General features: G+C 47.0%; 1 protein-coding gene across 3 annotated transcripts in view; it reads right to left on the bottom strand.

Annotated features, from left to right (window-relative positions):
* KSR2 (kinase suppressor of ras 2) overlaps positions 1-23,038 on the bottom strand; it is a 417,297-nt gene that overhangs the window by 259,930 nt on the left and 134,329 nt on the right. The window lies entirely within an intron of this gene.

Genomic DNA, 23,038 nt, shown 5'->3' with positions numbered 1-23,038 from the left:
ACCGCTCTGCACCTTACAGCATATGCACATTACATCCTATACACGCCATGCTGTGTATGCACATTACACCTTATGCACCTTACAGCACATACTCCTTACAGCTCTGCACCTTACAGCGTGTGCACATTATATCTTATACACACTGCACTGTGCATGCACATTACACCATGTGCACACTACACTGCATAGTCATTTACATAAATTCATCTCCCCTTGGCCCCTCCAAAAAGAGAATGAATCCCTTTGCTGACCCTCTCACCATAATCCCCATTCAGCAGCCTGGCCCCCCCACTCCTCTGTGGTTGTGGAGCCCACAATTCAAATGTCCAGAAAAGCAAAGGAGTTAATTCTCACCTTTTGAGCTTCCAAGGATCCTACTTCCAGCAGTTTCAAGGTAATTTAAAGGATTTTCAAGGATAACCTTTCCCTTACAAAGCAATTTTACTGCTAGCCCCTATATGAGATACATGAATTCTGCAGAAGTCAAGTTTGCCCCCGGTCACTCCCTGACCACTTATTCAGCCACTGCATACTTCTCCCAGATCTGCTGTCGCCGTGGGCTCAGGCACACCTTCATCCAACAGTTTCTGAATGCGCCAGGCACTATGCTCAAGAAAGGCCCAGCAGATCACACACAGGCCAGGCTCTCTGATACCCTAGACTTAACATTCTGCTGCAGGAGAGACACGATAGATAAGAAAACATGCTCACGAAAGGATTTCAGAGGAGGATGAGTGCCTGAGTGCTGGGGGGGGGGGGGGGGAAAAGGGGGGGACCAGAATAGACATGATAAGAGAATTGGCAATGGTGAATGGTTACCAGGCTGTGGGGCGTGCCAAGCACAGAACACTACACAGCCGTGGAAAGGAATGAACTATTGAGCACACACATACTGGCTGACTTTCCAGACAACTATGCTGAGCAGACAAAGCCTGGTGACTTTCCAGACAACTATGCTGAGCAGACAAAGCCAACCCCAGGTTACATATTGGAAGATTCCATTCACATTCCATTTTTGAAATGACCACGTTTTAGAAGTGGAGGATAGACTGGCGGTTGCCAGGGTTTAGGGATGTAGGACACAGGCAGGAGGGAGGTGGGTGTGGCCATGAAAGGACAAACACAAGGGACACTTGTTGTGTTGGAACTGTCCAGTGTCTTCATCGGGGTGAAGGATACGTGAACCTACCCAGGTGATAAAATTGCATAGAAGTAAATACACACACATACACACACAGGAGTACTTGTAAAGCTGGGGAAACCTGCATAGTATTTGGAGGTGGGGCCTTGGGGAGGTGATTGGGTGAAGATGAGGTGGGGCAGGTGGAGCCCTCATGATGGGATTGGTGCCCTTACACAGAGACGAACACACAGGAGGTCCCCGGAAAGAAAGGCCATGTGAGACCGCAACGGTGGCTCTCTAGAAACCAGGAAGACCCTCAACAAGAACCAAATCTGCGAGCACCTCGATCTTGGACTTCCAGCCTCCAGCACTGTGAGAAGTAATGTCTGTTGTTCAAGCCCCCTAGCCTGTGATACTTGTTAGAGCAGCCTGAACAGATGGTAACAAGATCGCTCGGTGTTATTTCTTACAACTGCATGTCAATCTACAATTAGCTCCATAAAAATTTCAACTGAAAAAAATTAAAAATAAAAGCATTGGGGGCAGGGCTGACTTTAGGTAGAGTGCTCAGCCTCCTAAAGAAGTGACATTTAATCTGGCATCGAGGACAAGAAGGGGATCGGATCACCAAGAGCCAAGGACAGAGCATGGCAGGTGTGGGGTGAGGGGAGGAGGATGACAAGGACAAAAGCATACAGGTAGGAAGGGACTCCTTTTTATTTTTTAAGTCTTGCAACAGTTTATTAGGGAAAAAATGGAAGTATTAAAAAAATCTCCACTGGGGGCACCTGGGCAATTCAGTCGGTTAAGCATCTGCCTTCTGCTCAGGTCAGGATCCCAGGATCCTGGGATTAGCCCTGCATCACATCGGGCTCCCTACTCTGGGAGCAGCTCTTAAATAAAATCTTAAAAAAAAGATCCCCACTGTCTGAATGCAACTTGGGGTTTTCAGCCCTGGTATAAGTTAAACCAAAAAATAAAAATTTAAAAACCCAATTGTACATGAATATTTTTCACTCCTTTGCCATACTGGAAGGGCACATACCAGCGTGGCCTACATGCACAGACTCCATGCTAAGAGATATAAAAGCATAAGCGTCAAAATAATACGAAGTGGACAGGCTCCAAACCCATCTAAGTTAGGGTAGGCACTTTCCTAGGTCCCTTTTCGGGGTGCCTTTTCGAAGGCAGTGTGCCCAAGGCGTGGTGACAATGGGATAAGTGGCTCAAAGAGAGGCCGAAGGGACAGGCGAGGGACAGGCCACCAGGACCACGGGCCAAACTGCCGTGTGGCTTTTACGCCAAGGTCAGTGGGAAGCCAGTAAGAATTTTGATATGAAGTTCCCTTCTCAAAGATCCTGTGTGGACACAGAGAGCCCAGGAAGGGTTTTGCAGGGCTCCAGGCAAGAGATGACGCTGGCCCCCACAGGGGTGGTGGCAGCAAAGATGGAGAGAAGTTGGTGGGGATCACTGCATGACAAAGCAGGACCTGGCGGAAGGCGATTGAGTGGGCCCTCCAGTTACGGACCAAGGAAGTGACGAGGGACAGAAACGGATTCTAGCTCCTGGCCAACTAGCAATAACCATAATAATTACTATAAGGACCATAACGAGAGCTAATTTATAGAACATTTGACAGTTTACAAAGTGCTTTCATGAACACTGACTCACTGCCCCATTTTTAATTAAAACTACTCATTTGGTTATTACATCTTCATTACAGAAAAATTAGAAAACTCAGATAAGGAAAAAGGCAATGTTGGTCCACAGCCTAACCACCATCCCTATTAATGTTTGGCTGTCGAGCCTGCCAGATGGTTTTCTGTGCATCTTTTTTAAAGAAATGCCATTAAGATCTTATTTAATGACTTGTCATCTGCTTTCTTCGTTTGTTACACTAGGATCGCTTTACATCTTATCTAATTTTTGTGACTCTGTGTGCAAAGGGCCATTTTTATCTCTACTTTATAGATAAGGACGTGGATTCACAGAGATGAAGATGTGCCCAAGATCACACCAGAGAGGGGGACTGGCAGCTGGGATTCAAACCCAGAGCCTGGGCCACCCTCCACAACCAGGGCCCAGAGGCATCTGAGACAGAGGCCTGGGACTCTACTGAGGACCCCAGGCCATCGTGGATGAGCCAAATGGGAATAGAAACTGGAGCGAGGGCTCATTTCTGACATGGGTCTCCTTTTTCCCTTCTCCCAGACTTTGCCAGAACATTCTACCAAAGTCACCATCACTATGGTGGCATGTAAATCTCAAAATTTAGACAAATATGTTATTAACCCTGCAACTAAGAACCAGCTCTGGAGTCTTATGACTTGGCCCTGTGTCTGGCTACCCACTTACTGGCTGTGTGGCCTTGGGCACTCGTCTGACCTCTCTGAGTCAGCTTTATCACCTGTGGGATGGGACAATGGGACCTGCCTCAGGGGAACGGTATGAGGATAAATGCGATAGCAGAAGTGATGTGGTTAGGGCGCCTGGGTGGCTCAGTTGGTTGAGCGACTGCCTTCGGCTCAGGTCATGGTCCTGGAGTCCCGGGATCGAGTCCCACATCGGGCTCCCTGCTCAGCGGGGGGTCTGCTTCTCCCTCTGACCCTCTTCCCTCTCTTGCTATCTGTCTCTCATTCTCTCTCTCTCAAATAAATAAATAAAATCTTAAAAAAAAAAAAAAAAAAAAAGAAGTGATGTGGTTACTTAGCCCAGCACCTGACACAGGGCAGGAACTCCATACCTGTGAGCTATGCATATTGGGATTTTCAACCCTGTGGTGATACGGCGCTATCTCCCCTTTAAAGAAGGTGCACTCGTGCTGAGAAGTGTACGTGCAGCAGACGCCTGTGCACCTCCCAGAAGCTGATGCTCGCAGGCGCTGAAGGGCTCTGAGAGCTGGGGGAAGCCAGAATCACGCCCAGCTCAGCTTCTCCATCATCCGGCAAGCTTTGGATTGGTGTATTTGCTCAGGAAATACAAACTCATTGTCAAACGAACCTAACTAAGACACGTTTGAGGGAGTAAACCCCTTGGGAACCGGAAAAAATATATGGGATTGGGACTCTGAGAGATCTGGCTTACAATTCTGATTCTACCATTGATAGAGATCTGTGACTTGGGTAAGTTACTTGACCTCTCTGAGCCTCAGTCTTGGGATCTGTAAAATGAGAATGATCATGGTTCCCTTGGGGGTACAGTGAGGATGAAATGCATTCATTCATCCATCTGAGTATTTCACAAATATTTGGATGCCTCTATATACCAGGCACTGTTTGAGGCACTGGGATAGAGCAATGAATACAAAAAAAATCCAAGGTCCCTATCCTTGCAGAGCACATGTTCTTATTGGGGAAACAATAAAAGGGAATGAACAAATAAGTAACCTATACATGATCTATTAGATACCATATAAAATATACTGTCTATAACATATCAGGGGTAGTAAGTGCTATGGAGGGAAAAAAAGTGGGCACAGGTACTGGGGGAAAAATGCTGGGGGACTACCGCAGTCAGACAAGGTGAGGGGGTGACAATGGACACGAGCAAATATCGAAGTAAGTGAGGAGTGCATTAATGGGATAAAATGAGTCACACCGTCGGCACAGAGCCCGGACCACCACATGACGCAGACCGATGAGCGGATGACTGAGGGGGACGAAGACATCTATTCTGGATGCCCGGGATTCATCCAATTTGCTCCCGAGGCACTCGCTGTGCCCGCCCCTGGGGTTGGGTGTGTGTCTTTCCCCTGTCCTCAAGATGCTCCCAGTCTGGCGCAAAGACTCACAACGAAATGAGCACTCATTACAATTCCGCTCCCAGGTATCGACCCAAAGGAAGTGAAAGCAGGCACTTGAATGCCTGGATGTGAATGTTCCCAGCAGCACTGGGCACACCAGGCAACAAAAGGCAGAAACAACCCCAACGTCTGTTGATCTGACAGACGGATACACCAAATGTGGCATGTCCCTACAACAGAATATTATTCTGCCATAAAAAAGAATGAAGTGCTGACGACTGCTACGATTGGGATGCACCTCAAACATATTATGCTACGTGAAAGAAGCCACACATGAAGAGCCACATTGTGTGTGATCCCATTTATGAAGTGTCCAGGATAGGCAATTCTCTAGAGACAGAAAGCAGATTCATGGCTGCCAGAGGCTGGGGGTGGGAGGGAGGAATGGGGAGCAACTCTTTCACAGGTACAGGGTTTCCTTTTGGGGTGATAAAAATGTTTGGGAACTTAACAGAGGCAGTGGTTGCACCGTATTGTGAATGCACTAAATGCCACGGAACTGTTCCCTTTAAAATGGCCATTGTTCTGTGAGCTTCACCTCTATGAAATAAATAAGTATGCACAAGGTGGAACAGGGAATCTGACGTCAGAGAAAGCGCAGGTGTGAGAGAGCAGAGACAAGCAACCCAGCTTCCAAGGGAAGGGTAGGGAAAGGCATTGTGGAGGAGGTGGTGCTGACGCCCAGACCTTGAAGCTGAAGGAGAACTTGCCAGGAAAGCAGTGTAGTCAAGAGTGGAGGAGGATGGGTGGAGACAGGGCAGCAGGGTCAAGGCCAGGAGATGACCGAACAGGATGAGTATGGAGGATTACAAGGAGCTCAGTGTGGCTGGAGCTATCTGGAGGGAGGAAGAAATTCAAGCCGAGGCCAGAAAGAAGGGCGAAGGAGGACCATCCGGTAACTTGCTCTCCTAAGTGCAGGAGGATACTGAGAGGGAGGGGTCAACATGACTGATCCCCTGCGGCTAACCTCCCAAAGGGACGTGGTCTCCTGCAGTTCATCACGCAGCTGTAAGCTCAAGGCTGGGACCCTAGCCCTATGGTCGTGTCAAGGGAGGGACCGGCACTTCCCCCAACCATAAACGATTGCAGCCAAGTTCCTGCCTGGCCATACTACCATATCCACAAGACTTGGGCCCCAAAACTCCTGCTCATGCCAAGCAAAGGGCTGGCTCTCCCAGCAGGCAAATTCTGAGAATTGGTTTGGGGCTGGAGGCCAAGGTTCTGTCCATCATATCACTGTTATATCTCAGGCCCTGATCACACAGGGCAGGGGCTGGTGCTTCCCTCATTATGTGGCTTAAAAATCACATAGCCCAGTGGGGTCCATTTGCCAGCAAATCCTTCTGGATCCCAGTGTGCTGGCCCTATTCCTTTGTGATTAAAGTGGGCACGGGCTGTTGTGGGCAACCATTCTTTTATCAATTCCAGTATAGTTAACGTACAGTGTTATATTAGGTTCAGGTGCACAATACAGTGATTCAACACTTCCATACATCACCCAGTGCTCATCACAACAAGTGCTCTCCTTCACCCTCATCACTTATTTCCCCCATTCCCTCACCCACCTCGCCTCTGGTAACCATCAGTTTGTTCTCTAGAGCTAAGAGTCTCTTTCTTGGTTTCTCTCTCTCTCTCTCTCTCTCTCTCTCGTTTCCCTTGCTCATTTTTTTTGTTTCTTCAATTCCACACGAGTGAAATCATATGGTATTTGTCTTTCTCTGACTGATTTATTTCACTTAGCATTTATACTCTCTAGCTCCATCCATGTTGTTGCAATTGTCAGTTCATTCTTTCTTATGGCTGAGTAATATTCCATTGTATACATAGTGCCACATCTTCTTTACCCATTCATCAGTCCATGGACACTTGGGCTGCTTCCATATCTTGGCTATTGTAAATAATGCTGCTATAAACATAGGGATGGACGTATCTCTTTGAATTAGTGTTTTTGTATTCTTTGGGTAAATACCCAGTAGTGCAATTGCTGGATCCTAGGGTAGTTCTCTTTTTAACTTTTTGAGGAAACTCCATACTGTTTTCCAGAGTGGCTGCACCAGTTTGCATTCCCACTGACACTGCAAGAGGGTTCCTTTTTCTCCACATCTTGCCAACACCTGTTGTTCCTTGTGGTTGTTGATTTTAGCCATTCTGGCAGGTGTGAGATGATATCTCATTATAGTTTTGATTTTCATTTCCCTGGTGATAAGTGACGATGAGCATCTTTTCATACATAGGCATCCATTCTTGTTGCTCAACAGGACCCACTGTGTGTAGGGAAGGGACACGATCAGATGAGCATTGAGGAAAGCTGTAGCTGGCCAGAGCATGGAGAAAGGATTGGACAGGTCAAAGGCAGCAGCAAGCCTGAGGCCACTGAAGGCATGTGGATGGGAGATGATGAGAACCTGGGGCAGGGTTGTGGCAGCAAAGATGAAGAGAAGGGGATTGGGCACAAGCAGAGGAGAAAAAAACAGCTAACATTTACTGAGAACTTACTAGTTCCTGACACTGATGTGTAATTTACATGTAAAAAATTACATAGCTACACAACAATCCTAGTAGTAGGGGAACATCACTCTATTTTATAGATGAGGAAACTGAGGCACAGAGATATTAAATGACTTGTTCAAGACCACACAGCTAGGAGGACAGCTGGGGTTGCAGTCCCCATCTTTAAGCATGACACTAAGCCAAGGTTGACCTCCTGATCTCCAGCCTGGGTCACACAGTGGCTCGTGGCGCTGATCACAGTGAGAGGAGACACAGGAGAAGGAAACGGAGCACAAAGGAGATGGAGAGCTCAGGGTCACACAGGCTGAGCCTAAGTTTCCTGCGGGACAACAAGCGGGAAATGCCAGGGATGCAGCAGAACCTCCCCCTCGGCTCCTTCCTCTCCCTGGGGGTCCTGAGATCACTCCTCAGGAAGAAGTTATTTTTCTAGACTGAGAAAATGGTTCATGAGATTCTAAAACCTCCCAAGTCTATCCAAGAGTCACCTGTCTCCTCTCCCATCGGATCCCTGAGTCACCAGAGCAGACATCCATCCCATGGCCCTAGATTACAGGTCAGGGAGGGGAGGTAATGAGCACATCACGCACTGCCTGGCTCCCTCAGAAGGAAGAGAGACAGCTCCGTGTTTGGAAGGCTCACTTTCTGAACTGAAAGAACAAGAACTGATTCTAAACAAACGTGGAGCAAGGAAGCAGGAGTTTTTGTATGCGCCAAACCCCTGAACTTTGCAACATGGTGCTTAGAAGTTAATTGGCTCTGACCTTGCCTTGCTGTGACTCAGCTGCTTTACCTGTAAAACAGGAATCACAGCACAGCTTCCCCCTAGGACTGGTCTGAAGATGAAATAAGACAATGCAAGGAGAGCAGTTAGCGTATCTCTGGCTCGTGGACAATGTTGCATAATGTTCATGTAAAAGGGGAATAAAACCATCGATTTCACATGATAGCGGGGAGGATTAAATGAGATAAGCATACAAATCCACTCGCATTCAGTGACCATATCCCCGACCTTGCCCTATAGAAAGCATGAAGCAAAAGCCAATGAATGAGTCCTTATTGCAGTCACACTGTAGCCACCAAAAAGACATGCCAAGTCCTAACCCTCAGCACCCGTGAATGGGACCTCATTTGCTAAAATGTTCTTTGCGGATATAATCAAGTTAAGATGAGGGAACCCCAGGTGGGGGGAGGGGGGTTCTAAATGCAATGATTGGTGTCCTTATAAGAAAACGAGGACACAAAGGAGAGACCATGTGAAGACAGAGGCAGAGACTGAAGAGATGCAGATACTAACCAAGGAACACCAGAGATTACCAGCAAGCCCCAGGAGCTAGGAGAGAGGCCTGGCACAGCTTCTGCCCCAGAGCCTCCTGATGGAGCTTGGCCCTGCCCATACCTTGGTTTGAAACATGGAGCCTCCAGAACTATGAGAAAATACATTTCTGCTGTTTAAAACCACCTGCATTGTGGTCCTTTGTTAGGGCAGCCCTAGGAAATGAAGACAGCCCTCAGCCAGGAGCCAAGGACACTTACTGACTACAGGCTGGGGAGTCATGATATATTTGGAGGGCACCTGCCAGACTCACGGGATTCAGTGCTCATCTTACCTGCCCTGTCAGGTAGGTGTTATTGACCCATCTTCTAAATGAGCTCTGGATGAGTGACAGGACGTGGCTAACGTCCCATAGTGGGTAATAAACCTATACCTTCATCTTCCCTCTTTGTCACATGGCATCCTGTCATTGAGCCGGGACCCACCGCCCACCCCCACCACCGCCAAAGCCTAAAAGTTCCTCCAAACACACACACACACACACACACACACACACACACACACACCCCTACCCCCACCAGGTTCAAGGAAGCATCGAGGTGCCCCCCCCAAGAATCCTTGCCGTAAAGTTGTTTTAAGTCTGAGAGATGGAAAGAGAGCGAGTACAGCTTGACCCCTGAAAATTCCCCTCTCCATCAATTACTCTTCCTCTCCGCCCCCACATTTCAAAATCAGAAGTTTGGGAATGAAGAAGCCAAGTGCCTCATTTCATTAACCAAATTGCGAGCTGCTCAATTGACAGGGATTCGTCTTCTCTCTGCCGAGGCTTCAGAAGTGCTTTCACTGATGGGCTGCATTATATCAACTCTTCCCCCTCTCTCTTTTGATCCTCTTTTTAATAAAGTCTGAGGGAAAAGGGTAATTTTTCATTTTAAATAGGGAAGGTGTGGTACCAAGGTGCTCTGGGGGTTATTAATCGTGGCTCTTGCTATCTTGTCATCCGTTTCTGGAAAATCATTTTATTTCAAGTCTTGAAATGGGCGGGGAGAAGGGAATAGGTTTTAAGAAACGAAAGGTCTGAGGATTGATTAAAGACATTTCAAGGTGTAAGGATTTTTCTTTCAACATTCTGCGATAAGGGACGAAGAGAAATAAAAGCCACTCTCGAAGGAGAAAATGCTTTCAGAAAGTGTAGGCAAGTGTCGAACTTCTTTGTCCCTTCCCATTAAAATTTTATAAACAGGCAAACGTGTGACTTCGAACTTGCCTGGATTTCAGAGCCAGCATCAGAAAGCCTAGATGCTTCAGCCCTTCAGAGGCAGAGGGGAAAGTCTGCAATTTCAGCATCACCGTTGCTTGTAATTTTCGTGACTATTTCAAAGCACTTGTTAGTTGAATCCTTACAACTTCCTAAGAGAAATACAGCTTTTAAATGTTGGCTGAATAGATTAGATTGAAGTCATTGGGGGAACAACCAAAAAGTTTTCCTTTAACCTTCCTAAGTTTGTGGCAAGAAACAGAACTTTTAGTTGTTGGTTGAAAATGTTTCACTGGAGTCATGGGTAAAGAAAAAAAAAGTAACAATAACAATCATTATTCACACTAATGACAGTTACTATTTATTGAGCACTATGTGTCAGATAGTGTTCTAAGTATTTTATATGCATAACTTCACATTATCCTCATCAGACCCGGGGAAGAAAATTCTGTTCTTATCTCCATTTCATAGCGGAGGAAGTGGAAGATGATCTGAGAGACTGAGTTGCCCAAGATCACACAGCTAGTAAGTGGCAGAGTGGGATTTCCAGTCCAGGTCTGCATCCCTCACCTTTATGGCCTTCCACGACACCCTCCAGAAATGAGAAAACCATCCAGAAAGCCCTCAAAAGGCTGAACCATTGTACACAGACCTTCTAGGTCAGCACCAGGAACAATGCTGTCTGACCCTCCAAAGTCAAATAGGACACTCGTTTTAGGCACAATTCCTGCAAGAGTGAAACCTGATGAAGCCCAGGAAGAATTTCAAGTTTCCAGTAGTACTTGCAAAAAGAAGCAAGTAAGGACAAATGAAAAACACAGTTGCCAAAGCAATTCAACACTGGCAAGAATCTTAATCTAAGACCTCATTAATGAGCTTGGCATCTGGCCGAGCTGTGGGTTCCGCTGGGCACTGTTCTCCCCAACCCTGGTGTCCCCAGGCAGAACCAAACAAATGCACTGACCCCAGTCTGTGCAGGTCATCTAGGAGAATGGACGGGGCTGTGAGCTTGGGCTCTGACCCAGTAATGCCTCTCAGGCCCTGCTCTCTACAGCATTTGCAAGTTTATTACCCACCAAAAGATCCAGTGAGGTCAACCTTCAGGCATGAAATTCAGGGGAGCTTTCCTGTTCTAACAAAGTTCTTTTTCCCCGAAAACCAGGCTGCACTTCACATTAACCATTTTAAAGTGCAGAATTCAGTGGCATTTGGTACATTCACCATGTTGCCTCTATCAATTCCAAAAATTTGTCATCATCCCAAAAGAGAATCCCATGCCCATGAAGCAGCCACTCCCTCTCCCCGCCCCTCTTCTCCCAGCCCCTGGCAACCATTAATCTGTCTTCTGTCTCTCTGGATTTACCTATTCTGGATCTTTCATATAAATGGAGTCATACAATACGTGACCTTGTGTGACTGGCTTCTTTCACTTTGCATAATATTTTCAAGGTTCATCCATGGTGTAGCGTGTATCAGAATCTTATTCCATTTGGGGGGCTGAATAATATTCCATTGTAAGACTAGACCACCTATCATTTAACTGATCATCAGCTGATGGACATTTATTGGCTTTTGGCTATTATGAACAGTGCTGCTATGAACATCTGCATTACAAGTATTTGAACAACTGCTTTTCAGCTCTTTGGGGGATATACCCAGGAGAAGAATTCCTGGGTCCTGTGGTAATTCTGTTTAACCTTCTGAGAAACCACTGAACTTTTCTACAGCAGCTACATCATCTCACATTCCCACCAGCAGTGTGATATCTACACATCCTAGGCAACTTTTATTTTTCTTTGATGATGATGATTGCCATCCCAATGAGCATTTAACAAAGCGCTTTTCATAATGGCCATAGCTAACATACACCAAGTGCTTACTGTGGCCACACTCCCTCTCATTCTCATGCTTTACTGCATTTAATTCTCTTTAACAATCCTGTTGGGTTGGTGAGAAAATCAGGACTTGGAAAAGTTGAAACACCGCCCAAGGCCAAGATCTAAACTCTGGCAGTCTGAGCCCAGAGCATGTTCTCTTGGCTGCCAATGACCTACAGCACATCTGAATTAATCCTCACAGCCACCTAAGCGGAAGCGTATTACCCGCCCCATCTTTCAGATGGAGAAACTGAGTCTCGGAGAAGGGCAGGGACTTTCCCTATGCCCACCCATCTAAAAAGTTCCAGGTCTATCCCACGCCAAACCCCATGGTGTTTTGCCTCCACCGTGTAAATACTCTTTGACAACATTCAGTGTTTTCATTGTCAAGAACAATTAAAAGTGTGACTGGGCTGCTTCCTGCCTCCAGAATGAAGAGAGCAACTGTGACCATCTGTTGGGCATTTTCAACTGAAAACAAGCCTTCCTGGTTAATATCACAGTTAGAATCTACATGGGGAATTTTGCAATAAAACACATCCCAGAGAATCTTGTGGTTAGGGAGTTTGAGAGAGTGGCCAGCGGCAAGCCTGTAAGTGCTGAAGCCCCAATTCACCAGATTTAGGGGCTCGAGGAGAGAGGCGATATTCAGGGTACCATCTTCAACATCCAAGCTCGTGGTAGTAACTGCAGTCTCGTTGGAACCATGGTTCTGAACCTCACCGACCATCAGCATCACAAGGTAGCTCTAAACAGCCCAATGTGGACGGCGGGCAGAGGAGACTGCAGAGTGCATCCGACCAACATCAGGATTCCTGGGATCCATGCAGCCTCCAGCGTGGCCCTGCCCCCCCTTCCCACAATGCTGAGCGCTCATCATCATTGGTCACCACCTCCACCCTCCTCCTTGCCATCCTCCCCCTCCTCATCATCATTGGTCACCCCCCCCTCCCCCTCCTCCCTTGCCGTCCTCACACCCTCCCCACTCAGTGGGATTATTTTGGTATGTAGTCAATTCTTGTTATTCACGGTCATTACATTCTGTAAAGATGCTGCAAATACTGAACCTTTGTTCCTCATGGAAATACAAGGTTAGGTTCCTACAAGCCTCTGTCACATTTTTGTCAATGGATCCATATGTCATCTTGTTTTATGTGGGTTTTGTTTAAAGGCACCTTGTTTAATATAGTCGATTCATTAACAGCAAGCTCATGGCCAACAGCACTACCACTTGTGATATGAAGCTAGAACGAAACTTATGTAACAATGTATTTTTCTCCATAAGGCACATGGTAGCCTTCTTGTGCTCAGGAACATCGGACCGCACCTCAGCCCTGTGCTCAGGGGTCGTCTTAAACAGTGAAATCACCAACAAAAAAACACAGAAACTGTGAAAAACATGGCACTAAATTCAAGAACACCAAAAGGACTCTTGTTCATACTATGAGAGCTGAAACAAGAAGGCAGAATTTTGCCTTGCTGGACCTCAGCTGAGGACATAAGCATCAGATGACTCAAATTTTTCACCAGTCTGCACATGCAAGTATTGATTTGGGGGGTACAAATACATTTTAGCAAGTATAAGAATCTGCAAATATGGAATTCAAGAATGATGAGGATTGACTAGATTTATCTGTTTATTTATCATTGTCTTCCCCACTAAAATACGAGGTCTGAGAAGGCAGGGACCCAGGCTTTCTTACCACTGTATTGCCCAGCACCAAGCACAGTGCCCGGAGATAAACAAATACAGATTTTTTTTACAACATATGTGTATATCAAATCATCACATGGTACACTTTAAACCTATGAAATGTTATTTGTCAGTTATAAATGAAGCTGGGAATAAATTTAATAAATATAGATATTTTTGTCATGGTGCATAAATGATATGTTGCTTCAATACATATTTGGGGAATGAATCCATTCTTGAACACTCATAAATCCTAACTGCCATAATTGATGCTATTATTTGTACCACCCATCCTGAGTTCAGGCAAGAAATGAGGTGGGAAATGCTTTGCCCTAGCCAAAATTCCATTCATGCCTGGGGTTGTCCTGCGTAGATAAAGTCTTGAGAAATAAAGGTCTGGTGACCCAAGAAAGCAGGTAGGAAGATGTCCTTATCTCGATCCTGTCTCCCTTTGGCTCTGCATCCTCTGAGAAATAGCATGCCTCTGCCCCCCTCCAGCTCCCTGCAAAAGGATGGGCTGCCCCACCCATGGGCCTCTGAGGAAGGAGAAGGAGGTAGAAGCTGCGGAGGCCCATCTGGCTCGGCTCAGCTCTGAGGGATATAGCAGGAAAGAGTCCACACCGGGAGAAGCCACATTTGAAAAGATGACCTCTGAGACTCTTCTAATTCCAGAACTCACCTCCCTTTGAGTGACAGGCATGATATTAGTTTTCTAACCTCTTGTGTTGGCAAATTCAAGAAAGCTGAAAGCAGCATTAGATCACCTTACGTGCTGCAAAGCACCTTATTTTTATCTCCAGACAAGTGAGTTGGGGAGCAGCTTTTCCCAATCCTTCTGTCTTCTCCCTCGCCACGGGGATTGAGCAGGGCCAGCATCTGCCTTGTTTTCCCTCCCAGTTGCCCTCTCCAGGGACAATGCTTGTGAAGGTTTGCAGCCTGGTGCTGCAGGAGGTAAATTTTTTCAGCTTATACTCACAGTCTTGACCCAGAGGCAGAGAGAAATGTGGATGCCTCCAGGAAAAAGGGTGTTGGGTAAACTTTTATTATCCTTCACCCCTGTTAACAAAGGCAGACACCTCCCTGGGCGCCAGGGGGCTTCTCCAAGACATCTAGGTTTAGCACTTCCTGAGATATCTCCTTGCCACAGAACAAGAGAACCCAGCCGGATTTGAATCCCAGCTCCACCACTCACTGGCTGTGTGACCTGCAGTATGTTGCTTGACCTCTCTGAGCTGCCGTTTGTACATCTACAACTGAATGATAAAAGTACGCACTTTACAAGGTTGTTTGGAGAATTTATGAATAAAGTGCCTTGTGAACAGCCTGCCATCACTCTTACTATCACTGCTACTGTTAGCAGGAATTCTGTTCCCGGCAGCAGAACGCGGTCTATACATCGGATTAGACACCACTGTGTACAGGGCACTTGGGTCCACAAGATGGAGGGTTTCTCCCGCCACACCGAGCTCACGCTCTGCATTCCACATTAAAATGAAGACTTTGCAGGAAAATACAGCAAAATTGCTCGTTAATAATTTTTATATTGATTACACATTGAAATGGTCCCTTTTGGGAAATAATGGGTTCCATAAAATGTATTATAAAATTTCATGTCATTTCTCAAAAGGTTAAACATAGAATTACCCCCACGATCCAGCAATTCCAGGCCTAGGTATAGACCCATGAGGACAGAAAGCAGGGACTCAAACAGATACTTGTACACCTGTGTTCACAGCAACATTCCTCACAATACCTAAAAGACGGACACAACCCAAGTGTCCATGACCGATGAAAGGATCAACAAAACGTAGTATACCCATGCAGTGGAATAGTGCTCCGCCATAAAGGGAAGGACATTCTGATACATGCTATCACCCGGATGACCCTTGACACTCATAACCTTGAACATTCTGCTAAATGAAACAAGCCAGAAGCCAAAAGGACACATATTGTTCATGGTTTCCCCTTAAATGTGGTATCCAGAGTAGTTAACTTCGGAAACAGAATGGAGATTAGCAGGGGCTGGGTTTGCTTCATGGGTCAAGCTTCAGTTTGAGATGATTGAAGCAAGATTGAGGGACGGCCAGTGGTGGGATCATACAACACCGTGAACGTACCTAAAGCCACTTTTAACATAGTTAAACTGGTAAATTTTCTGCTGTGTGCATTTAACACAATAAAAAAAAAATTGCTGCCACTTGTTTCTTTGTATGTTTTTAATTTTTTTTTAAGATTCTATTCATTTGAGAGAGAGAGAGCACACAGAGGGAGAGGGAGAGGGAGAAGCAGACCCCCCACTAAGCAGAGAGCCTGACGTGGGGCTCGATCCCAGGACCCTGAGGTCATGACCCGAGCCAAAGGCAGACACTTAACTGACTGAGCCACCCAGGCACCCCTCTTTGTATGTGTTTTAATATGGTAACCAGAAAATGTTAGATTACATACATGGCTTGACTTATCTTTCCCTGAGACATACAATGTCCCACGTGGGTCTAGAAAAGGAGGCAGGCACTAAATGCAGACTCACACTTCAGTCATTTAGTTATGACAAAACAGAAGGAGCTGAGGGCTGGGGAGAGGTTTCCAAGGAGGAATCTTTGAGCTGGGGTCTGGCAGATGTGCGGTGGTGAAGCAAAGAAACAGGGCAAGTGTCCCCGCTGGGACCAGCGCATGTGCCAGGACGGGACCCACTGGAGGAAACCCGGGGAGCCAGCAGGGCCAGGGTGGGTGGGATGTGCAGGGACCTACCGGCCAAGGTGGGGATTTGGGGATTTATCCAGAGCACGGTGCCGTCTGTGCTCCCATGGCCCTGCTGACCGCCCCTCAGAAGCCGAGCCCACCGCACTTGAGTAGCAGATCTGTCCATGCCTGCAGTTCAACCATGAACTTCTGGAGGCCATGTCCTGGCACCTTCCATCTCAGCCTCGGGCACAACACTGGCACCGATAAATGTTTGCAGGCTTGAACTGGAAGAGGCCAACAGACATGGGTGCGTCCCCCCAGCCCCTAACCTTCCCCTCACCCAGCCTGCCCCTGGAGCCCAAACACCATGTTGACGATGCTGCCAAAGGGTATTTCTGAAAGCAGATGTTGCCCAGCCCAGAGATAAAGAACAAAAAATGCAAAACTAAAAATGTCCCCCCCCCACCCCCCAGGTCTAAACAGTAATCAAACCTTCTACACTGATAAAAATCACAGACCAAGCAGAAAAGAAGCATGGCTAGATATTAGCAATGCAGATGCTCATGCTCGGGGTAACAGGCTTCTACCCCCGGTGACTACCCCCAGGGTGGGGGGCGGCAGCCTGATGCTGGCAGATAAGGCACCAAGCTTGAGCCGTCCAGTTGCGTATTCATCCCACAAACATTTGTGAAGCGCTTACAACGGAGCGAGTGAGCACGGGGAGGTGCTGGAAGTCTCGGTCAGCTTCCAGCCACCTGTATCTGGACCAGAACTCCGGTCTCAGATCTGGAAAAACTGCTCTCCCACTGCAGCAGGGACTTCTGGCCATCGTTCATATGACCGCTAATACGGTTCAAAAAGAAACTAACATATTTTTAAGGACCTACTATGCACCGGGAGCCGTGCGGACACCTTGCCCGTACCATCTTGTTTTATTCCTCATAGCAACACTGTGAGGTAGAAACAATCACTCACAAGGTACAGATGAGACTGGGTGTGGGGGGGGGGGGGCTCCTAAGTTTTACTTGGTCTAAGCTATGTAGCTATTACGCGAAAAAGCCAAAATATGGACCCAGAGCTCCTCCTTACCCCTCTCGTGGTGGAGGGGCATGAGGAAGAAGAAAGTGAAGTTCAACTGACCAAAAATAAATAAGTAAGTAAATAAAACGGCAGAAAACTGGGGAAAGTGCAGGAACAGGAACCAGCCCCCCAGGCCCCCTGGGGGGCACCCTATATGGACAGTGTCAGCAGCTGGGGAAGCAAAAGGGGCAACGGCCCCCCCCAAAAAATGCTAACATATTTCTGAAATAGAAACGACAAAGTCAAATCCATTGTGTTTAAGGGTAAAATGGTTTCACAAGCGACTGAACTCAATAAATATTTCAATAAATATCGACTGAGCGCTCCCGTATGCTGGTGGCTGGGTTGTTCAGTGCCCACTGTACACGGAACAAGTGCTAACGGTGACAATGACCTTCAGGGAGAGTTAACTCCGTGGGCCAGATACTACTCCCGAGACTTAGATTTCCTAACCCAGTCCTTGCAATGGTGCCACAAGGGAGATGCTAAGATTTCCCCCACCCTGTAGATGAAGGACAGGGGGCATGGGGCCCCTGACCCCCAGGGTCCCCTAGCAGGGGGGGAGGGGAGGCAAGGTGCCCAGGGGAAGCAGCTTCAATGCCATGCAGATGCTTTAGGCAAGACACCAGGTGGCATGACGATGGTTTAGATCCTGACTTCGTCTCTCTGGCCTCTGTTTTCTCCCCTGTAAAATGGGGATGGTATGGCCTACTTCCCAGGATTATTCTGAGCGTCTAGTGAGGCAAGATTTCTAAGATACCCACCCCAGTTCTGTTCTAGCATTGATGAAGTAGACCCACCTGGCAGACAATCTTCCCCGCTGGTGACAGCCAAAAACTCTGGGAAAAACACAAACGCAGCTGCCTGAGGGTTCAAAGAATGTAAATAACAGCAGGGCAATCGGGGAGGGAGGTAAAAATGTGAAGAATGACCAATAATACGGCAATGGTGCGTTTCCTGCAATTCCTAGCTCTGCCTTGGGAAAGTGGGCAGAGTCTAGGAAGGCTGTGGGGAGCCAACATCCCAGAGCAGCCTCGCTGTCTGGGCAGAGGACCGAAAAATGAGGCCCCGCATGCACAAGAATGTAAAGGGAATCTTTTTTTCTTTCTTTCTTTTCTTTTCCCTCTCCCAGCCCTGCCCCAGGTCAACTGAGCCATAAAACTGCACTCACGTGACACAGAAATAGCACCGACACCTAAGCCTCCAAGAGAAAACCCATCCCCTTTGGAGAGAAGAACCGGGAATAGGAACCAATGTTTTGTGAATCATGGGAGGGAGAATCCATGGGCTTTTCTCTGACCATTTCACCGCAAGGACAGGGTCAGGTCATTCAGAATCGTGCAGCAGGGCAGGAGACTAAAACTTTTGGCCAGAAGAACTGGGAGGAAGAAGTCCCTGGGAGCCACAGAGTGTGGAAGAGATCCCCAAAAGGAAAGAGCTCCTTAATTCTGTGTGTGAAACACCACATGTGCTTAGAACAAACCCAAAGAAGCATCACAAAAACTTTGAGAAATGATCTGGCACTGGACCACCACCCACAGAAGGCAAGACAGAATGTGCAGCCTGAACCGAACAGACTGATCGCTTAAGAAAATCAACACAAAACAAACAAACAAAAATCAATATTCTCCAGAGGAGACTCAGAATCTCGCCACAGATATTCCAAATGTCCAGGAGATACTCCAAAACGACTCCAGTGTTTATTGATATAATACATATGACAGCTATACTATGAAGGGGAGTGAAAACCACAATGGCTAACTTTATACCAAGCACAATATGAAAAACTAGTCCCCACCCTCTGGGGCCTTATAATCTAAGCCTGATTATAATGATACAATCAAATAGAATCAAGAAACCAAAAGCAGGGGCGCCCGGGTGGCTCAGTCGGTTAAGCATCTGCCTTTGGCTCAGGTCATGATCCCAGAGTCCTGGGATCGAGCCCCGCATCCATCTATCTGGCTCTCTGCTCACTGGGGAGCCTGCTTCTCCCTCCCCCTCTGCCTGCCACCCCCCCCCCAGCTTGTGCTCTCTCTCTCTCTGTCAAATAAATAAATATAATCTTTAAAAAAAAAAAAAAAGGAAAGAAAGAAACCAAAAGCAGTGGGTTACAATTATATCAGCTCTCAGTTCCAACATCAAGCATCCTTCCCTAACCACCTTATCTGGGTTGGTCTCCACCCCTTGTGATTCTCCATCATTGCCTGCCTTCCCACTTAGCACAAATTCTAAAGGTGTTATTTATGGTTTTTTTTTTAAATTTTATCATTGTTCTTCTCCCTAGAGACTGTAAGGTCCACGCATATCAAATTGGTCTTGTTCAGCTTTGGCTCTGAAGCACCTAGTAGAGGCTTGGCCTAGGGCCAGCACACAAAGATATTGGAATAAATGGGCAAATGAAAAAAAAGGAAGTCACTCAAATCGATTGGTTCATTAGTCAAAGTGAAGTGCAAGAAGGGTAAGTCAACCACATGGTTAGTCATGAGGAGCTTTAAGATAAGCCAAACTTCTGGACTTCATAATGAGAAAGGCTGTGATCTCCCCAGATCTTTAGTAATAGGCTGGACCATTATCTGTCTCAAATAGATGGAATGAGGATAAACTACAACAGAAGATTCTTAAAATACCTCTCAGCTCAATGATACATGTTTGTGCTTTGTAACACTTCTGTGAAACCGCATGCGGCTAAGAAGCCATTTGAAAGAAGTAATTTCCCAATATTTCACTCGCTTCAAAAGTCAGACCCTGTCTGTGGGATAGGAAACATGAGAGAGGAGTCTCAGGAAGACACAGTGGATCAACAGGTGTCTTTCTGCTGCTGTCTTGCAGAAGAGGAATTAGCCCCGTGCTAGGTGGTTCCAGGGCTCAGTGCTAAAACCCACAGGAGGAAATTAAAGGCAGGCAGATTTGGCTTAGTCTAAGGCAAATGCTAACAGTTACTAACAGTCCCTCTAAAAAATAAAAAAATTATTATATATATGTGTGTGTGTATATATATATATGGCCTCATAAAGTCAACAACTCCCTGTATCTAGATGCCTTGGAGGAAAGATTGAATAACCATAAATTTAGAGCTAGGATTGTCCACTTGATGGGACACTAGACTAGATCCCTGTTTCCCAAACTGTGTGCCATGGAATATGAGTCCTGAAAATACATTTGAGAAAGACTGCATTCTATACCCCTCCACTGGAGATTCACAAAGCATATTAGCATTTTGAAGGCTCTGATAAGTCCTGCACAATAGGAATTGAGCTCTATGACCCTCTGCATCTTTCAAACTTATTTGATCATGGAACCCAAATTACATCATTTCCACCACATGTGAGTGAAACTAATGTTCTACAGAGCACATTTCAAATGACCTGGACTAAAAGATAACTCTGATCTCAATTTGAACATTCTGATCCTCTCCCCATTAAAGGGAAAGAAGTATTGGAGGCTGGAAGCTCTAGGCCAGCTCAAACTTGAGCATGCATCCAGAACTCCTGGAGGGTTGTTAAAATACTTATTGTGGGGCCCAACCCCAAGGTTCTGATGCCTTCGGTCTGGGGTAGAGTCTGAGACTTTGTACCTCCAATGAGTCCCCACATGGTACCAATGCTACTGGTCCAGGGACCTTCCTTTGGAAACCATTTATCCAGACCTTGAGCTTAAGACCTTTCAGTGTCTCAACCAACCTGAAGTCAGAAAGCTTCATACAGCTCACTCTGGAATTAGTCTCCAAGCCCTTATAATTCATTTCTTCATGGGAGGTCAAGAGGGAAGACAAAAAAGGAATCTGATCCTTAAGGATGTAAACGCAGCCTGCAAAGCCCTCCCCAGCCAGAGAAAACCCAGATGGCATTATTGGGGGAGGACAATCACAGCCAGTCTGTGCTCAGACCTCTCGGGTTCTAATGCAATCACAGACTTACTCGTTCCCAGGCACTGTGTAGATACTTTCACTCATGCGGTTTCATTTATCCCAGCAGCTACCATGATGCCCTTCTTGCTGGTGGTGAAACTAAGGTTCAGAAGCTAGAGTGGTTGGCCAAGGTCACACAGTAGAAAGATGAGGAACTGGGGTTTGAACCCGGATCATTTGAGACCACGTTTGGGACTCTTCCTACTACATGACCCTCTTCTCGCCAGTAGGATTCCCTCCTCCTTCCTATCTTCCAATCCCTCTCTTTATATCAGGAATATATTCTTGAGGAAGCCCCTCCCTTCCACTGACTTCTCCTGTAATCGATTCTGTTCACTTTCACGGAGAAGTACTAAGCGTCAGGTACCTGGAGACACAGCCGTGCGGCAGACAGACAAGGCGCCCATCCCTGCTGGGGTCAAAGTCACGCAGACAGACAACTGTGACAGAGTGTGCAATGCCTCGTCCACACGTAGACACGTGGCACATCTGGTGGCTCAGACGGAGTTTCTGGGAGGAGATGGCATCTTAGCTGAATCCTGGGAGGGAGGGAGTTATCTGGGGCACACTCTTCAAGTGGAGCCCTGGGTGGACCCCTCTATTGTCACCCCTGGACCCCTGCCACACCCCCATACAACTCCCCAACTCTGTACATGGCACTGCCAATCACTCAGCTGCTTGGGGCCAAAACCTAGGAGTCATCTTGATGCATCTCTGTCCCTCCTGCCCCTCTGTAGACCTCATGCTACCTCTATACACATCCCGAATCCTGCTCTCTCTGTCATCCTTGCCACTGGCCGGTCCAAGGTACCATCACCTCATGCCTCCTGGCTGGCCTCCCTGCCTCCCCTCCAGCTCCTCTACAACCCACTCTCCAACAACAACTCATCTGGTACAGTCTGATAATGGATCCTCACTCCTCTACTGTAAACCTCAATGACTCCCTATTATTCCTAGAATTTGAATTCCTTTCTGGCATGCCGACAAGTCTCTCCCTCATCAGGGCACAGCCCACATCTCTCCTTCTTCATCCCTGCGTCTTCCCCCACCCTCTTGTCTCCTGCCACACTGGCCTGCCTTCTTCCCTTCTAATATACCAACTCACCTCAGGGCCTTTGCGCTTGCTGGTCCCTATTTGGGAAGCTCTTCCCCCAGATCCTTCAGGAACTGGCTCCCTGTCCTGCAGGTCATTAGCTTACATGTCACCTTCTCAGGGCGCCCCCCCCACTCATTCCCTATTATATCAAAGTTGTATTGTCTTCAAAGCACTGAGTCATTCTCTGATATTTTCTGGTTTATTCATTTACGGTCTGTCTCCCCCAACTGGAATGTAAGCTCCATAAAAGCAGGAACTTTATCTTGTTTACTGTTCTTCCACCTAGATCTGAGCTTGGCACATAAGAAGTCCTCAAATATCTACTGAATGAATGAGTAAGAGGCCAAAAACAAAACAAAACAAAAAAACACCACAAATCCATTTGATGGGAAATTGGACTGATAATGGAGGGAGAGGAGTAGTCTGCATCTTTCTCAAATGTATTTTCAGAGCTCATATTCCATGGCATACAGTTTTGGAAACATGGATCTAGTCCGGTCTCCCATCAAACAGCCTGTTGGAGGAAGGTAGGGAGGAAGGGCAGACTTGACAGCAGGAAGATCCTTCCAGAGACTGGCAGGGAATCCAGCAGAGAGGCCAGAGCGGCCAGACCAGCCGCGGTTGTGGGCGCGGAGGGATGCACATCAACTCAAGGGACATCTGGACAGGACGTGTGACCGATGGGTGTCCGATGGGAAGAGGCAGGAAAGGGAGCCTCGCCGATCAAAACACCAGC

Source organism: Phoca vitulina, unplaced genomic scaffold, assembly GCF_004348235.1.
Source record: "Phoca vitulina isolate PV1807 unplaced genomic scaffold, GSC_HSeal_1.0 scaffold46, whole genome shotgun sequence".
In the NCBI taxonomy this organism is placed as follows: Eukaryota; Metazoa; Chordata; class Mammalia; order Carnivora; family Phocidae; genus Phoca; species Phoca vitulina.
This window is presented reverse-complemented; position numbering and strand designations above follow the sequence as displayed.